The following is a 19552-nucleotide window of genomic DNA, read 5'->3' as shown; positions in this document are numbered from 1 at the left end:
TACATCAGCGTACTGTTATACACCACAGTAAAGGACGAAAATGGTTCTCGCCCCTGTCGGACTTGAATACGTTGCTTCATGGATGTGCATGTCCTTTGTGTGCAACTTTACCTTCACTTTGATATATAGATATATCAATATATAAATATATATATTATATATTATAATAAGCAATATATATATATATATATATCTAATATATAATTATATAAATATATTATTATATATATTAATATACTATATATTATATTATATAAATTTAATTATATATATAATTATATTAAATTTTATATATTATTAATATATTATATAGTATATATATATATATTATATATAGTATATATATATATATATTTATATATATATATGTATATATATATATATATATATATTAGATATATATATATATATATATATATATATATATATATATCTATATATATATATAGTATATATATATATATATATATATACTATATATCTCTATATAATTCTCTATCATATTATATATATATATATATATCCTATATATCTATATATATTATATATATATATAATAATTATCTATATCATATTACATATATATATATATATATATATATATATATATATATATTATATATACATATCTATCTATATATCTGTATATATATATATATATATATATATATATATATATATATATATATATTATAATTATATATATATATAATCTATATATATATATATACGTTTGAGCCCAGCCTTAAGGGCCCAAATACATAAAGGAAAATATTTGAGGGAAAATGCAGAATAAATTACTTGAAACTTACCTTAAAAGGATTTATTTTGTTAATTTACTCTAGAGGAGGTCGCCATTGAAGAGCCAGCTGATTAATCTACATTACATTTATTTACACAAGGCCGTTGAATGGCCTGGAGAAAGAGTAAATGCAGCTTGTCCGCACGGGGACACTTATCTCTTACAAGGGGCGAGCTGGCTTAAATAAGATTAACGTAGATGCTGGCTTTCAAAATTATTCATATTATCTTGCATTAAGGCAGCACTTGCGAAGAGACTTGAACACATGTCTCAGCCGATCTGGAAAAATTCCCAGATTAGACACAAATGAATTAAAGATTTCTTGCACAAGTTACAGTTACTCACTTTGTCTAACACACTGGGGAGGAACTCTTGGTGTTTAATGAAATATTCAATGACTTCATTTGTCTGGGACAATTACAAAAGGGAGATGTGTGGCCACGAGGCAGTGAAAGGAACAAAGGAATGTTCATTTGAGAATTAGGAGTTTGAATTTTGAAAATGGGGAGTAGTTACGGGACTCGGAGGGAAAGAACTGGCAATATGACTGATTCACAAGACGTACCTGGATGCCATAGTAAGTGGACCTTTGTGGAATGCAGCGTCAGCTTTGTCTCAGGTCTGGACACACCCGTAGCGCCATGGGAGGCCTAATGGAAGGCTGGGATATCCATCCGAGGTCACGGATTGGAGAGGACTGAGGCCGAATGTATGTGTTAAGCTTGGGTGTTGGGGGTCAGCTTATCCCCCCTTCCAGCAGCATTCCTGGAAACAGAGCATATCGCCAGCAAGATGTTCACAGGATAAAAGATCTTAGGAGTAGGCCTACGAAGTACCTAGCCACCTACACACTCCCTTTTGGGATACGTCCCTAAGGCTGACAGGAGTCTTTCCCACAGCTAACGGCTGGCACCGGGCATGCCTAGTCTGGCCTGGTTTGTGTTTCCTGCCTAAATCAGCTGATATTAGGGTGAACATGGCTGCTCATTTAGAAATAAAATAAATAAAATAACCGCTGGGAAGACGAGGTGACCAATATTTGTAACAACTCCCCCTGTTAAGAAGGCATTGACACTCTTTTGGAAATATAATGAGGTAATTATGATATTTAAGTGAGGGTTACTGATACAAGTTCTAGGGGGTTAAATTGTTAATCTACTGGCAGAGATCAGGCTGGCTACCTTCTCTGGGTAGGTGCCAGGATCACTCTACAAATGGAGGTGACACTTTACCTAGGGCACAGGTGCCAAGGAGAGCATGTGGCTCTTTGGTTAGTGTGTTAATTACGTCCCTTCTTCTTCTTCTTCTTCTTCTTATTCCTCCAGGGCCTGGCTACACCAGTCCTAGGAGTAGATGGAGGCACCGACTATGGGGTAAGGACAGAAACGCCATCAGGAGCAGAGGCAGTGGTAGCCTGAGGGATTTCAGGAGAACACCCTACTTCGTTATCTGCAGCGACCGTCGTAGAGGTGGAACCTACTGCAGGAGAGGCCCTCACTTTGGCTGCTGTGATAACCGTCATAAGGGGAAAACTCCAGGCTGACTCCTGGTCGGGCAGTTCCTGGTCGTCCAGAGGAGGAGTAAAGGCAAGGTCTGCTGGAGGTTTATCCTTGATCGACAGAGTTGATGTTGAAGAAGACTCATGAACTTGGGATTGGCTATGGGCTGCGGTAAGCTCCATGCCTGTTGGAGGATTTCCTGTAGGAGGATCCTTGATAAGGTTAGGCGCCGGCTCTAGCTCGGGGCCAGGCGCAGAGGTCAAGATTTGTGGTGGCTCGACGTCCAGGCTGGACGGAGCTGGGCACTGTTCATTGCTGCCAAGTGGCAGTGGCAGAGAGTCGAGGTCAGCTGGACCTGTGATGGGTACCGGAGGTGCAATACCTCTCAGCTGGCCCTTGGTAATGGGAGACAGAGGCTCCTGTCTCTCGTGGAAGGCTAAGCCTTGTGGAACATGGACAGTGTCCACCGCACACAGCTTGCTAGGGCACCTAGGCCAATTAGTGGAGTGCCCTATTTCGTTGCTGGTTTTGCAGCAGAACTGTGAGTGATCAATCTCCCTCCTTGGTAGCGGGGGAGACTGTTGGTAGCCGTACTTCCGGGAGGAAGTAGATCTTTGATGGCTCCTTGCCTTGGAGTGATTTGTCGTGAGTTTAGGACCCCTAGGCTTTTTGAAATGTGAGGAAGACTTCATGTCTTGCCCTAGGAGGAGGTCGTAACCTCCTGGAAAGTAGCTTGCAACTGCAAGTGTACATACTTTGGTAAGGTGATGTTGTGCAACTCTCAATTGGACGGTGGGAAGGATCATGTTAATGTGGTTGATACCTTCAATGGTAATCAGTTGACGTCAGTCAATGTTAGCCCCTTGAGGGATTCGATCTTCCCGTATCAGGGAGATTTGAGCGCCAGAGTCGTCAAAGGCTCTGACATGGCTTGGCGGATAATGACTTTGGAGGGGTGCAACGGTTATAGGGCCCTGAGCTGGGGGTCCTAGTGTGGAAGAATTGGTGACAGCCATTGCGATGGTGGGAATATTAAAATTTGCGAACCCTCCGTAGTTGGCAGACATGTGACTCTTGCGGCCACATGTCTGCCAGAACTGGTTCCAGAACTTCTTCCGTGGCACTGGACGATAAGGCTGAGATGGCACAACAGGTTGCGAATCTGTGGAGTCACCAAGGCTTGTAGTGTGCTCTGGCACAGGTGAAGAGTCCTCTTTGGCAGTGATTTGATGTGGGGAGGTAGCTTGGCCCTTGAGAGGTGTGGGGGAGGGACATCCCCAGAGGAGGTCCCGTCCCAATAGGAAACCTACTCCATGCCGAATTGTACCCACTACGCCCGGGCGGTGAGGTTTGGTGCGCCAAGGAGTGGTGACCTGCAGGACGACTGTGGGAATGGTCTTGAACTGCCCTTTAACCCAAGTCATTGCCCATCTGATGTGCTCATCGACTGTGGCACTGGCTGGCACTTGGTCCCGGTCTATGAGACACAGATCAGAGCCTGTATCTACTGTAACTGGCAGAGTCACTGGTAGGATAAAGCCATCCAAGGGTTCCACTGTGACTGAAGTGGTCCACACCCACTCAAGGTGAGACCTAGACTTGGGCATAGCTGCCGAGGAGGTTGTGACACTGATCAGGTGGATGTGCCTGGTCGAAGGCACATACTTGGAGCACCCGGGATATCTGGGGGAGTAGTGGCCTGTAGCCCCACAGCTCTGCAGGAGCCCCTCTGCTGGGCTGGTCTCCTTATGGTGTCTGACTGGTCTTGAGAGGAGGCGGAGGCACCATTCGTTCGTGTAGGAGGGTTCTGAGGAGGTTGGTGATTTGCGGCTCTCTTGAGGCGGCACTCTGCTGCGAGGTGACCCACCTTCTTGCAGACATTGCAAGTCCATAGGTGTCCTTGGTGGGCGTCCTTTGGCCGTGTGGATCCAGAGAGCTGACTTGGTGGCACTATGCACCTGTATGAGGTGCTGTGAGACGGGTGGAAGGTTTCCCAGTCGTCAGCCATGCAGCAAGCTTCCGCAAGTGTCTTGGGTTGCTTGTCGTTAAGGTGCACTGCGAGTGGTCCAGGTACACACTGGTACAGGTCCTCCAGCATGATTCTGTTAAACAGGTCCTGGAACTCGGTGCACTACATGGCCTCGAGCCAGCGCTGTCCAGCTTGGGCCTTGTGATAGGAGAAGTTGCTCCAGGCCCAACCAACTTCCTTGGCCTGACCTCTGAAACGCTGCCTTCATCTCTCTGGGGTGATTTCGTAAGCCCTCGTGATGACCCGGTGAACTTCCACCATGTCCCCTCGCTGACACTGATCCAGTGAGCGGAGGACAGTCTTATCCTTGCCATCCAGGTGCTTGCCAAGCAGGGCGGCCCTCTCTTTCTCAGTGGTAGCGTAGTTTTCAAATAGGGCTTCCACTTCTCTTCCAGCCATGCCTCAGGCTCATCCTACGTCCACTTTGGGATTAGAGCATTAATGCAATGGAATTGTGCGACACCGTAGGAGTGGGGCTGGGAGCTGGCTGCATGGCTAGGGCTTCGTCACTCACCTGTCGTGCCTTCTCCATCTCGAGATCCTTCTCCTTCAGGGCTAGCTCATGCCTTCTCTCTTCTTCTCTTGCTTTTATCTCTGCTTCTTTTTCCTTCCTCTCTTCTTCTCTGGAGGCTTTTGCCCTCGCAGGAGCAGATCGTCCACCTGCCCCTTCCCCCACTGGGTGAGTTCCTGCCCGGTGTAGCCAGCGTTCGTGCCCAGAGTCCTGAGGGTCTGGAGCCTCTCCAGCATGGATATAGGTGGTTGGGCAGCAGGAGAAGACATTTCTCTATGCTGCAATAGAGGCTCGGATGAAAATGATGGCCAGGAACAGGACTGGATGGAATGGGAGTGCCTACTGTGTAACGTGGCACACACTTAGGAATGTGTTCTGCAAGGTGGTAATGAAAAGTCAGAAAAGACTGGGTGCTCTGTGGCATTTGGGAAGTGTCATGTAAGTTGGTGGCACTTCGGGAATGGCACCTTCTAATGAGGGGAGAAAATCAAATGGAGTTTCCTGTGTGAACCACACTTAAGGGCGTTCTTAACTTGGGGATACGCTGGAATGGGCAACCTGTAGGTCCAATACAGGGGCACGGCACTTATGAAGGCGTCCCTTTTGTTGCACTGGTAGAGTGCTGGTGTGTCCCGTCGGATGATACTAAATACAGTATACTCAAATATACTGAAATGAAATGGCATTCTGTTCGTGGCAGAGTGTAATGCTGGAGGAGAGAGAGTAAAAGGTGGAAGTCGATGGACAGTATCACGAATTAGTGGCACTGTAAAATAGTAAGGCCTGTGGTGCACTGGTGGTGGCCAGTCCTAGACTGGTAGGCTTCCTTGTATGGAAGTAATGAATTTGCGTGGCACACTGTGCAGTTTGTGCTTGCGATATACAAATGGTCTTTTTGTGATAAAAAACGGAAAAGACCACTCGGGCAACGACAGGTAATGGTAGTTTTGGAAATGCTCAGTCCTTGGCTAAAATACTCAGTAAATGAAATAAATTCTTGCAAGACTGCAATGGACACAGGCGCGTATCACACTCAGTGTAAACGAAAAACACAAGAGACTAAAATAATGTTAATGTGGCATGCGTAAGTAATGGACGTAGTACTCTTGGCTTTTTAAATAATAAGTTCTCTCTCTCTCTCTCTCTCTCTTCTCTCTCTCTCTCTCCTCTCTCTCTCTCTCTCTCTCTCTCTCTCTCTCTCTCTGTCTCTCTCTCTGAGAGGGTAAAAATGATATACGACGAACTCCTTGTATATAATTGAACTAATACTTTTAGTTTTAATATGACGCAACTTGCGTTAAATGATCTCCTTACGTTAAAGTTTAATGGAAGAATTGCTTTTGAATACGTTTTATGTGAACGATAATGCACTAGCGATGAATGATATTTACGTTACTGGTAGTGGCTTGCGATTATAATATGAAATTTACAATGACGCGTTTTACGCTAACAATTCTTTTAATGTAATTTACTTTTAAGATTTACGTTAACTTTACACAAGTTTACTAGGTCCCTGTGACAAGTGAAAATGATGGTAAGGATTTGAAACGATGTTAGCAAAACATTTGTAAAGGAGCTTACGTTAAGTCCGAAGTGGAATGAAACTTTCTCTCAGCGAGCAGGTGAGCGATGCTACGTGAAACGGGCAGTGAGCACTACATGCGGTGATGAGACAGCTGATGACTGTAAACGCAGTGCGATTTACACACATGAAATTCTAATTTCTTATTCAAGGCGAATTAACATTAATTTCTCTGGCAGAAAGATAGATAACAGTATGGTGAATGATATTATTTACATTAACACATCAGGACTTACGTTAATTTGCTTAAATCGTTGAGATAAAGATTTAAGGGGTAAACATGGCTGTCGTTGTGTGAACGCGAGAGTTTTGGCTGGCTGCCAGGCCTGGAAGAGCGCATGTGCCAAGCTGAGGGCTGGCGGGCTAAGCGGTTACCAACACTTGAAATGTAAACTAAGTTAAAACGGATTCCCTGAATATATCACAGACAAAAGAATTCTACACTTTTTTGCCATAACTATTAGTAGAACACTCCTAACTAGCTAGGCTTGCTAACACATGCAATAAACCCTGGCAAAGCACTTCCTAGTTTTAACTAGTACTTTCTGGCATCTATCTTACACACATGTGCTCGTCTCTCTGCTACACTACAAGACGATACAAGCTAACAGAGAGTTTGCGGCGCTTCACCGTTACAATAATAATATTTCTAACTTAACACTTCATATAAAACACTTCCAATAAAACTACTTAAATCTACCTTAAGCTAACACTTGTTATAAGATTAATCATATTAAAATGAATGATATGCCTTACCAGTGAGTCATTGTGTGTCTCCCGCACAAGTGTACTTTGATTTACGCTTTGTAAAATCATTTACATTTCACTTTTTACAAGGGATAACACGATTTACAAGCTTTTTAAGCAAGCCAGGTTCGAATCCTGGCAAGGTCGCCATTTTTTTACGTATGAGCCTGGCCTTAAGGGCCCAAATAAGTAAAGGAAAATATTTGAGGGGACACTTATCTCTCACAAGGGGCGAGATGGCTACAATAAGTTTAACGTAGATGCTGGCTTTCAAAATTATTCATATTATCTTGCATTAAGGCAGCACTTGCGAAGAGACTTGAACACATGTCTCAGCCGATCTGGAAAAATTCCCAGATTAGACACAAATGAATTAAAGATTTCTTGCACAAGTTACAGTTATTCACTTTGTCTAACACACTGGGGAGGAACTTGGTGTTAAATGAAATATTCAATGACTTCATTTGTCTGGGACGATCACAAAAGGGAGACATGTGGCCACAAGGCAGTGAAAGGAACAAAGGAATGTTCATTTGAGAATTAGGAGTTTGAATTTTGAAAATGGGGAGTAGTTACGGGACTCGGAGGGAAAGAACTGGCAATATGACTGATTCACAAGACGTACCTGGATGCCATAGTAAGTGGACCTTTGTAGAATGATGTGTCGGCTTTGTCTCAGGTCTGGGTGTTCCCTTAGCGCCATGGGAAGCCTAATGGAAGACTGGGACATCCGTCCGAGGTCACGGATTGGAGAGGACTGAGGCCGAATGTATGTGTTAAGCTTGGGTGTTGGGGGTCAGCTTATTTCCCCTTCCGGTGGCATTTCTGGAAACAGAGCATATCGCCAGCGAGAAGTTCCCAGGATGAAAGATCTTAGAAATAGGCCTACGAAGTACCTAGCTACCTACACACTTCCTTTTGGGATACATCCCTATGGCTGACAGGAGTCTCTCCCGTAGCAAACGGCTGGCGCCGGGCATGCCTAGTCTGGCCTGGTTTGTGTTTCCTTCCTAAATCAGCTGTCAGCTGATATTAGGGTAAACATGGCTGCTCATTTAGAAACAAAATAAATTAGATAACTGCTGGGAATACGAGGTGATCAATATTTGTAACAATATATATATTATATAATATATATATATATATATATATATAATATATATATATATATATATATATATATATATATAATATATATATAAATATTTTATATTTATATATGTATATTATATAGTCTATTTATCCTCATGTCACCCAGCCAGCATCCAACAATTTCGAAACCAAGGCGTGGGATAGTCCTTTCCTGTCTCTCCATTGTATAATTTGTGGGGGGATAGGAATCCGTTAAGAAATAGGGACCTCTCCTAGGGGAAACTGGGCTGCTATTGGGGACCTTACTAGGCCTAGCAGTAAGACCTAATCTACCATGATCGTTATGCTGGTTGTTTTTGCCTCATTCATATGTATGCCGCTGCCGGTGCTTGGACAAAAGATGCCCTAGCTTGACCAAGTATCACCATTCATCGCTCTAACACCTTGCTTACTTACCACAACAAATAGATACGTTCACCACTGCTCTGCAGCCCCCTTTGTTCCCATTTACACTGTTTGGAGGTCTGCTTCGAGCATCAAACTCAGTTGCATGCACATCCAAACTAAGGTATGTCCAGAAGATGCAAAGTCAACCAGCCCCAGTTTCTCTCAGGCAAACTCCCACTCTTTTTCCAATACTCAAATTTCCCAATTCTCATTATGAACTTCTTTTGTTTCCACCTAGCATGCATGTTTTCCCTCTCATGACTTGTTTGAAGATATAGGAAGATATTCAAATAAGAATTAGAATTCTCCCACCATTATTTGTAGTGTGATCTTATTTAAGGTTAAAGTCCCCTATTGTAAATTAAATCGTTCACATGAGAGAAATCTTTACATGTTTGAGCGTAACCTGGAATTCTCTCCCAGATTTCCTACTGCCCTGAGTTCCGTGCATCTGTTGCTTTTCCCAAATACTTACCTAGTTGATTTTCCATACCAAGATACAGCTACATTTGCATCCATCAAAATGATCAACCCAGCCAATTCTAGCAAGCTTGAAACCTCACATTTAAATGTGATAGCCCGTTTAATGATTTGCCACTGTAAACTTTAAATATAATTTATCACAGCATTTATTTGAACTTTGCACAGGTTATACCAGTCATTCTTCTTTGGCTTTACACTGTAAATTTTTGTAAGTAAAATTACCTTTAATGTGATCTGACTGGTTTGAAAGGCGACCTTCCATTTCATATTGATTAATACTCAAAGGTAAGTCTACTCGCATATTTTTTTCCATTATATAATTACGTGTAGACTAGATCTAGGTCCTTACGGCACTCCATTACACAATTCTAAAAGATTACTTTTCCTTCCTCCTGACACTATACATAAAAGTGACGAATCTTGCCAGCATTCCAAGCCGTTGAATAAAGAATTAGTATCGTGTTTACTAAGCTACAAAAGAGACGAAACAAGAATCTATAACATAGAATAAATTTAAAAGGCTTAAATAAATTCATAAAAAGGGCAGAACACGGAACAAGGGACAACAAGGTAAGGTTATCATTATTATTATCATAACCATTGTAGCATTAAGGTATGTTCAGTAATTTAAAAAGTGTTAAGAAGTAACATAGCAGATATGTAACTGCGATAGTGCCAAAAGATTTTAGTTTAGCGGTGCAGATTAAAAACCTGCGAAGTTCCATATACGTGCCAGAAGGCGCTGGTCAGTAACATTAGGAAGGGGTTTACCAGGATTTCATTGCATGTGTTAGCACGATTAGTTAGCTAAGCCTTGTTTACTATGCACTTATGGCAAAGGAAGTGCACAATTCCTTTGTCAGTGGAGTGGTAGGAGAAACTAGTGCTCAAATTCGTGTTATTACTTGAGTTACTGGGTGAACTAGTAATTTTTTCCTTTACATTTAAAATAAAATTTCCTTTACATCCTCAGGGTTTCTTGAATAATGGGGAGGATTAAAGAAGGAAGGCAGCTAACCTGTATTTACTTCTGACACAAGAAATTCCTTCTTCCAACAACAGCCAACCAGCAACCAGCTCACAAGTTTTCGAAAGTTATCTTTCATATGGGAGTACAAACTTTCATTAAAGTGAGCGATTTCAATTTACTTGTTTTATTCATTACATCATACTTTTTTCAAAAAATTATTTTAACTATTGTATTTTCAACATTTGCGTAAAGATTTGCTATGGATTCCTATTACAGGTGAAGGAATTTAGTGATATATTATAAGGTGTCATATTTACTCACTGGCTCCCAGAGTGATAAGCAAATTGCTCTGAATTCAGCATATGTAGTTAATTTTTCTAAAACTAACTGAATTCAAAGTTTTATGTGCATCATCATGTTCTGAACTAATGAGATGCAAGGCTTCATTAATCTTAGCTCTTTCATCAGTTATTCCTCCTGTAGATATGTGGCTGTCTGCATCGGTTAACCAGTGATTCACTGTATAGGATTCTAGCACCCATCATTTTGCCAGAAAATTTAGTGTTGTTTTGCCTTAAATAAAAAATAGTGATTGAGTCGTATTCGCAAACAATAGTCTTTGCTCCCACCCACGATCAGCTATTCCCAGCCAGCAAACGGGAGTCTCACTTTGAGTTCACGCCACATCCTCTCAGTGCACCATTTTGAATCACTTTCACTTATTCCACCGCTCAGCCGTTCCACTTACTATCGTTCACACACTCGCTGAGCGAAATTTTCAATTCACTTCGCATCACTTTGACGTAACCTCTCGTTAATAAATGCTTTGCTAATACTTTTACAAATCCTTACCACAATTTACCTTGTCATTAAGGGAGCCAGGTAATTTACGTAAAGGAAAAGTGAATCTTCACAAATAAAGAAATTACTTAGCGTAAATGCATCATCTTAAAGTACAATTTTTTCAAAAGCAAATCTTTTACAAGTAACATAAATAACCGTTCCTCGCTAGTGCGTCCTGTCAACTTAACATTACTCAATAGCAAATCTCTTATGAAACTTACGTAAAGAAGTCGTTCAATACTGAGGCATCATATCAAATTAAAACTACTTAAGATTTAAGATAACAGCAAAGTTTGTCATATACCATTGTTCCCGCTCTCAGAGAGAGAGAGAGAGAGAGAGAGAGAGAGAGAGAGAGAGAGAGAGAGAGAGAGAGAGAGAGAGAGAGAGAAACCCATCCATTCAAAAAGACAAGAGAAATACCTTTCTTATATAATTACACATTACTGAATTTTTACTCTCTTTTGATTTTTTCATTCACACATAGTGCACGTATTTTATATATGCACCAGTGTCCATCGTTTTTTGTTTCTCTCCAACATTTATCTTTTCATGGAAGTACTTCAGCCAACAGGAGTGAGCCTTTGAATAACCGCATAACCTGTCGTGCGCGAGTGGTTTTCTTCCGTTTCATTATCTAAGACTTCTGTATATCGCAAGCACCAACCTGCACATCGAGTGCCACCGCAACCCATTACTTCCTTATATTAGGAAGCCGCCACTAGTTCCTAGAACTAGCCGCCACACGCACGTCAGGCCCTTCCTTTTCAGCGCCATTAATCTGAGGCAGAGCCAACATAGAGGCTGCTCACTTTACTTTCCTTCCTTCTATCTTACACTCTGCTTCGAGCCGAGTGCCATTTTACTTCATTATAATTTCAGTATATTGCATTAAGCAACTGTATGTGACATACCGGGTGCCCACTCATCTGTGTATACATCCATAACGATCATTACTCTTTCAGGATCACCCCATTTCATTAGTGGGGACTAGTAAGCCTTCAGAATCACTCCATTCCACTGTGTATCCTTCCATAAGGATCAGTATTCCTTCAGAATTGCCCGTTTATCAGTGCATCCGCCCATAAGGATATTTGAGGCGTTCAGCATTATAAGGGCCTCTGGTCACCAAAAGAAATTTGAGTTACAAACCATCAAATTTTTGGAACTTCAACGTGCTCTAATTTCTTTATTTTTCAAGATAAAAAATTGAAATTTTTTATGAGAGGAGGCATTTGCAATCAGAAATATAATAGTAGGCATACAAAAATTAAAGTTCAACACCACCTTCTTTTTTGAGAAAAGTTGGGGTGCTATTTTAAAGCTATAATTATGGTATTTTTCCAGTTTTTCCTAAACTTTTGATCACTTATAAATATTGAGTTTTCATTGCAAACAATACGCTATATTACAATACACTCCCTGAACACCTGCATTAGGCCTGGTCACCTGACCAACCCGAACATAACCCCACCTATATACCCACACAAGGGAAAATTTCTTAACTGTCAGCATTACCAACGAAGCAGGTAAAACTGTTTATTGAGTCACCCGCCTATCATTGGCAACACTGCTACCAGAAACCAGCCGGCAGAGGGTTCCCCCCTCCAATCACTTCTTGTTTGCTCATGTGACAGGAAGTAGGTACCCTGTTGCAAGTGGAGATTTTTGGTCATTTAGCCCAACCCCCACAGCATTTTTGGATATAGATCTGTTGTTGACACCCTTGTCTTCATTTTGATTTACATTTTGGACTACTCATTTGGAATTCTGATGTTTTAAGATGTTGACAGACTCAGAGTAGCCCGGCAATGATGACATGAGAGCACACTGGTCCTGTTTGGCCTACAAACGAAGAATGAGTACTTTCAGACGCGATCGACATTCTATGTGTATTAATTGCAGAAAGGTACAATGTAGATTGAATCAAAGATGTGATGAATGTAGGGACTGGTCGGCAGACCAGATGGAAGGCTATTTGAAACATAGGAAGGCACTAGCATGCAAAAGCAAGCGTTGGATAGCTATTGAGCCAAAAAAGGCAGATACAGAGGATCTAGAGTCCGTACTTTTCAGAAAACTATAGGATAGGCTGTGTTCAAGCATGACTAGTCTATTCCCAAATTTAATGGCAAAACTGAACGAACGACAGGGATTCTAGCAATAGGGAAACAATTACAATCGTTCTCTTTCAGCTGCACTACCTGTTCCATTACCAGCCCTAACGGGTGCCGGGGGTCATGGAAAACCACAAACCTGGAGGGTAGGATATGCCAGCCCCCCAGTATGTAGCAGGCAGTGTCAATAGCCAATTCCCCCTTTTCCCTCAAAATTGTAAATGGTAAAAGCAATTTAGTATTAGGTGAGACTAGGACAGTTAGGGACCCTAAGGTAGAGGTATTGGAGGAAAAGTTGTAAGGGCAGCTTCCTGCAGGTTTGGATTCAACCCGAATAGATCTGGGTCCCCTTTGGATACCTTGGAATTTTTTTTCCCTTCTGTTGGTGTGCATGCTTTAAGTTTGCTAATCATTCCATAGATTTGATAGAGTCGGGGTCAGTAATACAGAGTGGAGAGGACATTCCTTCTTCATCGAAGGTTCCTTTCCCTTCGATGGTTAGTTCGCAGGGCCTGTCGGGTGAGAGCTCTTTGGATAATATCTCGTTTTATTTGATGGAGTATAATGCCAATTGGTTGGGACTTTCTCAAGGGTACAGACTGTTAGTCAGGCAGTGCTTTCATCTGGGGTTTCTAACATTCTGGACCATATTTTTAGGAATTTCCCCGCATTTACTAAAGATATGTCTTGATTACTAAGGGGGAGTGAATCAGTGTATTTTCTTTCCCTTAACCTGTTAAGAGTCCCTCCTGGATGAGCTCGCTCCTAACATACAGTCATGCTTTTTTTGTAATTAGTGATCATTGCACTGATGATAGTTTCCCAAAATTAATATTGATTTTTATGCTTGTAATTCGTACTGTAGTTAAGTGTAGGAATTTATCAAATATTGGAATAACAAAAAAATAATACTACTTTTTATTTTATTTTAGACTACATAATACTTAATGAAAAATATTATACATACATGCACTGTTATTCTTTCGTATGCCAATCTCTAACCCAAGGGGCTACACACAATCCTACTTCAGTGTCAAACCATCTGTGTACTCGGGGTTGTGGAGACAAATGTTCTACATTCTAATTTAGAAACTGATTTGCAAATCTGTTTGTTTCTTTCACGAGGTAATCAATGATTTCATCATCAAAGTATTTCTCAAAATATTCTAATGGGTTTTCTTTATCCTCAACTGTAAATTTCACTCCGGGATCAGCAACAAAAGTAAAGGGATATCTTTCTCCCTCTCGGAGTCCAATCACTCGGCAATGAAAAGTCATCTTCACTCCCGCTATCGGAGGAAAAATTTGTACCCTCAGTATCCTCAACACTGGAGGATCCAGAACTAGAGCTCTCATCCTCAAAAATTTCATCAATATCAGACTCCTCATCTAGTATTTGATTGATCTCACCTGAAGAAAACGCCTCCTCTTTGGGACATTAATTGTGAAAGACGCAAAAGTCAATTTGTCTCGATAAACACCCAAAGCGTACTGAAAGAAAACCAGGGCCAGGCAGCTTTCTAACGTAAGCGACCACCAGAAAAGAGTTGCCAGGCTAGAAATAAGTTTCCATTTATAGTTTACGGGACTGACAGCTTGACAAACGCTGTTAATGTCTTGAACGTAAAATCCTGTTGAAGGCGCTACCAAGTAGATTGCGGGTAACTTGTTATTATGTGGGTGACATTTTACAGGTTAAAAGAATGGATTAATCTCTTTCTTTCTCCTCCACTTTGCCTTTTCTGTTTCCATCTGTCTCAGATGTTTTTCCTCATTCTTTACCTACTAAAATGGCTTCCCAGGACTGGTCTCCTTCTTCCTTCTCGAGTCACACTTCAGTGCCTCTTTCGTTGCCTCCATCGGTGTGTTCTTAGGCATCTTCCATGGGTGTGCCTCCAGGGATGTCCTTTTCTTTAGGACAAGTTTTGCCTCGACCTTCCAGTATTCCACGTTTGGAAGGGGATTTGATCATGAGGTCTGGTTCAAATCAGCTGAAAAGCTTTAGCGAAAAGTTGTTGGGGATGGGTCAAGCACTTTCAGCACCTTTGAGAGAAGCGTCTTTAGTACCTCAGATACCCCCCCAAGTATGCTTTCTACAGCATTTCCGATGCCTTCCAGGATGGGAGTTACTAGCTGTGATTTACCCACATAAGTCACAGTAAATTGCAGTCTGTCTTTAACTACTTCATTTAGTGAAGGCCCTACAGGTGTATCTACTGCCTGTCCAACTTCCACAATTAGGGATCCAGTGGTTGTTCCGAATGTGACGTCTTCATTCACTCCTTCTTCTATGCCTTTCTCTCTTTCTCAGGACAGTACAGGTTCTTTAGCTAAGGGTTAGGGTGTTGGTTCAGGTTCGATTTTGGTATCTGGTCTGTCGGGGGTGGGGACTCCCGCTTCTTCTTCTTTTGATGTTTCCGCTGTTGCGGGTGTCTAGCCTTCCTGGACAATGACCCTTCCCGGTGGTACAGGTACTGCAGCTTCTCTGCTCCTAGGTTCAGGTGCGGTTCATCCATTAGGTATAGATTCTGGTGTTGCGCTGCCAGCTTCATATAACCCAGGGTTGTTGGGTTCGTCTAGGTCTGGCGCACAGATTACGTCATCTTCTTTCGACGATGGCAGGATTGTGCAATCCAGTTTGTTTAATGCAGGCAGGATAGTACCAAGTATGCATGGTTTGGGTGTGCCTCTACCTTTTGTTGATAGTTCAGCAGTTTCGGGTGTTATGGCAGCACCCATGGAGAGCCAAGGTTTTGCGCAACCTTTTGTGGTTGGTTCAGGGCTGTTACCGGGAACTCTACGTAGGGAAGATAAGGTTACAGAGGTTTGAGGTTCCCCTTCTTCGGGGTTAGGTAGCGTGGAAGTTTGTACTGTCTCTTTCTCTGCTTCATTATGATCGGACAATGTAGACAAGGAAGTCTCCATAGAGGACGAAGGCCTAGTGTCAGAGTTGGGTGTTCCCCTTCTGGGTGAAAGTGACTATAATGGTCGAGTTCATTTGTTACCGGTTCCCGTAGTCCAAGGTTTCGGATGATCCAGTGAAACCTAACCAGGTGATGTTTGAAGAATTATACTCAACCAAACCTACAGTTCTTCATTCAACTTGTAAGCTTCCTTGGTTTGGTCCTGTGGAGCAGGCACTGAGGGAGGAGGATGCTTGGTTTGTTTCAGGGAAACAGGATTTGGTTTTACTTCCTAGTAGGAAGTCTTTGTATGAAGTAGTGGGTAACCCTTCCTCTGCCACAAGGATTCCTTTGAATGAATTGGTAAAGGCTCTTCCAGGTTTCCTTCAACCAATAGATAGTTGAGCATTTCCTTATGTGAGGCATCCATGCTAGGGAACACATTTAGGAGTCGGTCTGAAGCTCTTTCACATTCAATGTTGATATCATCAGGCCAATATATCAGCAGGCTGTACAACATTTATCAGTAAAAAGAGGAGGGAATTGTTTGTAAGCACCTCCCTCCACACTTCCCAGACCTACAAAAGAGGGTTCTGCCGAGGGCGCCCCTCGCGCTCTGAGATGGTCTTTTTAAGGAAGAGAATGTTACAACAATGGTTAACTTCATATTATTAATGTCAGCTGTTGAATCGCAACAGGCAATGATCTGTGTGGCGGCTCAGGGTGCCAAATCACCCAAAGGCTCCCACATACCCTCGCCAGGTAAGCGCTCAGCTTCACGATCTACTAAGAAGTCACCTAAGAAGGTGCGTTTTTTGGCTAAGGCTTCTTCAGGAAAGAAGGATTTCCGAAAATAGGAGACGTTACCCTTGTCGATACCAGTGAGGGGTTGCCTGTCTCACTTTGTGGACACCTGGGAGAAGTGGGGTGCAGAGAATTGGATAGTAGATGCGTTGAGGGAGGGGTAAAGGATCCCTTTTCATTCTGTTCCTCCACTGTCTCATTCCCTGATTTATCTTCCCACCTATTCCCTGTCGTCCATCAAAGGAATAGCCTTGGCTTCAGAGATTTGGTCCTTCTTGGACAAGGGAGCGATAGAGCCCGCTCCACCTTCTCAGAGTTTCTACAGTGGAATCTTTGTGACTGCCAAAGCGGGAGGTACTTGGAGACCCATTACAGACTTTATGGGTCTCAACTATTTAGTCATAGCTACAAAATTTCACATGGAAACCTCCCAAGTGGTGCTGAGATCAGTCCGGAGAGATGACTGGATGATTTTGGTGGACCTCAAGTATGCCTATATCCAAGTTCTGATACATTAGGAATCTCGTAGGTTCCTTCATTTCTCGGGTCCATAAGGAACCTTCCAGTTCAAAGTGCTCTGCTTCGGGGTGCAACCCTGGAGGAAACTCAGGCCGAGGTCCTTTGGAGGGTCCTGGACCAGGAGTATTCAATATATTTCCAAGAACTAAGAGCAGTAGAGGAGGCTCTAAAGCAGTTCGTATGTCTGGTAAAGGAAAAGGTCGAAGGGCTCTTTTCAGACAGCACTACAGCCTTAGCATCCCTCAAAAAGGAGGGGGTACAAGATTGTCGACCCTGAATCTTGTTACTCAGAGGACTCTCCGCTGGTGTGAAAGCCATGATGTTACACTTCTTCATTAGTTCATCGCGGGGAAACTCAATGTTGGCAGACTCTTTGAGTCAATCGCGGGAGGTCCGTGGGAGCGAGTTTACTTTGGCACAGGAGGAAGTGAAGATTTTGTTAAGGAGGTGGCTGGCTACTGTGAACCTGTTCAGGTTGAATTATTGCCTTCCATTTTACTTTAGCCAGTAGCAGACCCCATTTCCTGCAGGACAGATGCTATGCTACATGCGTGGGACTATCTACATATGTATGCTTTCCCTCCTTTCCGCATAATACACCAGGTACTGATAAGGCTGAAGAACTACGGGAACACTCAGATGAGCCTAATAGCTCCCTTCTGGCATCAGAGACCCTTGTTCCCAGACCTCCTAGAAATGTTGTCCGAACCTCCGGTCATCCTTCCAGAAAGGAGGTATCTACTCAGGCAGCTGCACTTTCATTATTTTCACAAGAACCCTCACGTGCTGAAGCTAGCTGCCTGAAGACTGTCCAACAAGCAGTCTGTAACAATCTTGAACCTTTTGAGTTGTCAAGCCTTCGAAACTTTAGAGTTTTTCTTTGAGAGAACTAATGAAGGTCTTGTTCTTAGTATCGTTTGCGACAGCTAAGAAATCCCAGACAGTGTCCAAAAAGGTGTTGTCTTTAGACAAGGATATTTATCTTTCTTACCTCCCGGAGTTCATGGCAAAATCTGAATCTGAATGTAATCCCCTGCCGAGAGCAATAAAGGTTTCCTCGTTTAAAAATTGTGTTGGTGGAGACGCATCAGAAATGCGTCTTTGTCTGGTATGCACCCTGAAATGTTATTTGTCTTGCACAGCTAAGCTATTGCCGTATCCCCAGACTATATTTGTATCCCCGAGAAACCCTTTTAGGGTGATATCCAAGACCTGATTAGTTTCTTTCTACAAGAAGTCATTTCCTAGTCTAACAGTAGTACTTCGTCTGGTTTGGTCAGTACTGATCCTCATCTCAAGGCATACAATATTAGGAGTATGGCGACATCTTTGGTCTTTCTAAGGAATTATTCAGTGTCAGTTACTCTGAGTGACGTCCAATTTGCATCGGAGGAGGGTTACTTGCTTGGGCCTTTCATGGCAACCAATGTGATGTCATGATAATCCTGTCGCATGGTAAGTTAGGGGTTCAGTGTTGGGTTCTTATTAGTTTTAGATATTTTATAATTTTTTGCTAGTTAGTTTGTTACGAGTGTCGTGTACTAACTTTGGTAATTAAGCAGAACTGCTCTTGGAACCTATCCTCGTTACATGAGAGGCTAGATAGCCGCATGTGAGGCTTCAGTTCCCCTCCATTCATGCGAGGTAATAAGATACCACATGGGAGGGTAGCTTGACAGAGACGAGACTGAGACTTACGAGACTGATGTTGAAATACTCTATCAATTGGGCATCTCGCCTGATGAGTGGAATATGGGTGAGTTCACAAACTTCATGCACAGTCGATTAAACTGAGTTACCTGTGTATGCCTAAGGGCAGGTCGGGGTGATAATTTGATTGACCCCACCTCCATGTAAATGTTGTTGATGTGGTTATTTCAAGTGTTTAGGAAGTGTATTGCAATATGAAGTTTTCATAATATTGTAATACTTTCCTAAACACCTGTATGACTCCCATCCACCTCCCCTCTTCAATGATTAATGATTATGGCGAGTGAAGGGGGGAACCCTCTGCCGGCCGGTTTCTGGCGGCAGTGTTGACTCAGTAAACAGTGTTTACCTGCAGCGTTGGTAATGCTAACAGTTAAGAAAATTTCCCTAGTGTGGGTATATATGTGAGGTTATGTTCGGGCTGGTCAGGTGACCAGGGCTAATTCGGGTGTTCAGGTAAGTATTACAATATTAGTTTTATTATGAAAACTTCA

Source organism: Macrobrachium nipponense, chromosome 24, assembly GCF_015104395.2.
Source record: "Macrobrachium nipponense isolate FS-2020 chromosome 24, ASM1510439v2, whole genome shotgun sequence".
Taxonomy (NCBI): domain Eukaryota; kingdom Metazoa; phylum Arthropoda; class Malacostraca; order Decapoda; family Palaemonidae; genus Macrobrachium; species Macrobrachium nipponense.
This window is presented reverse-complemented; position numbering follows the sequence as displayed.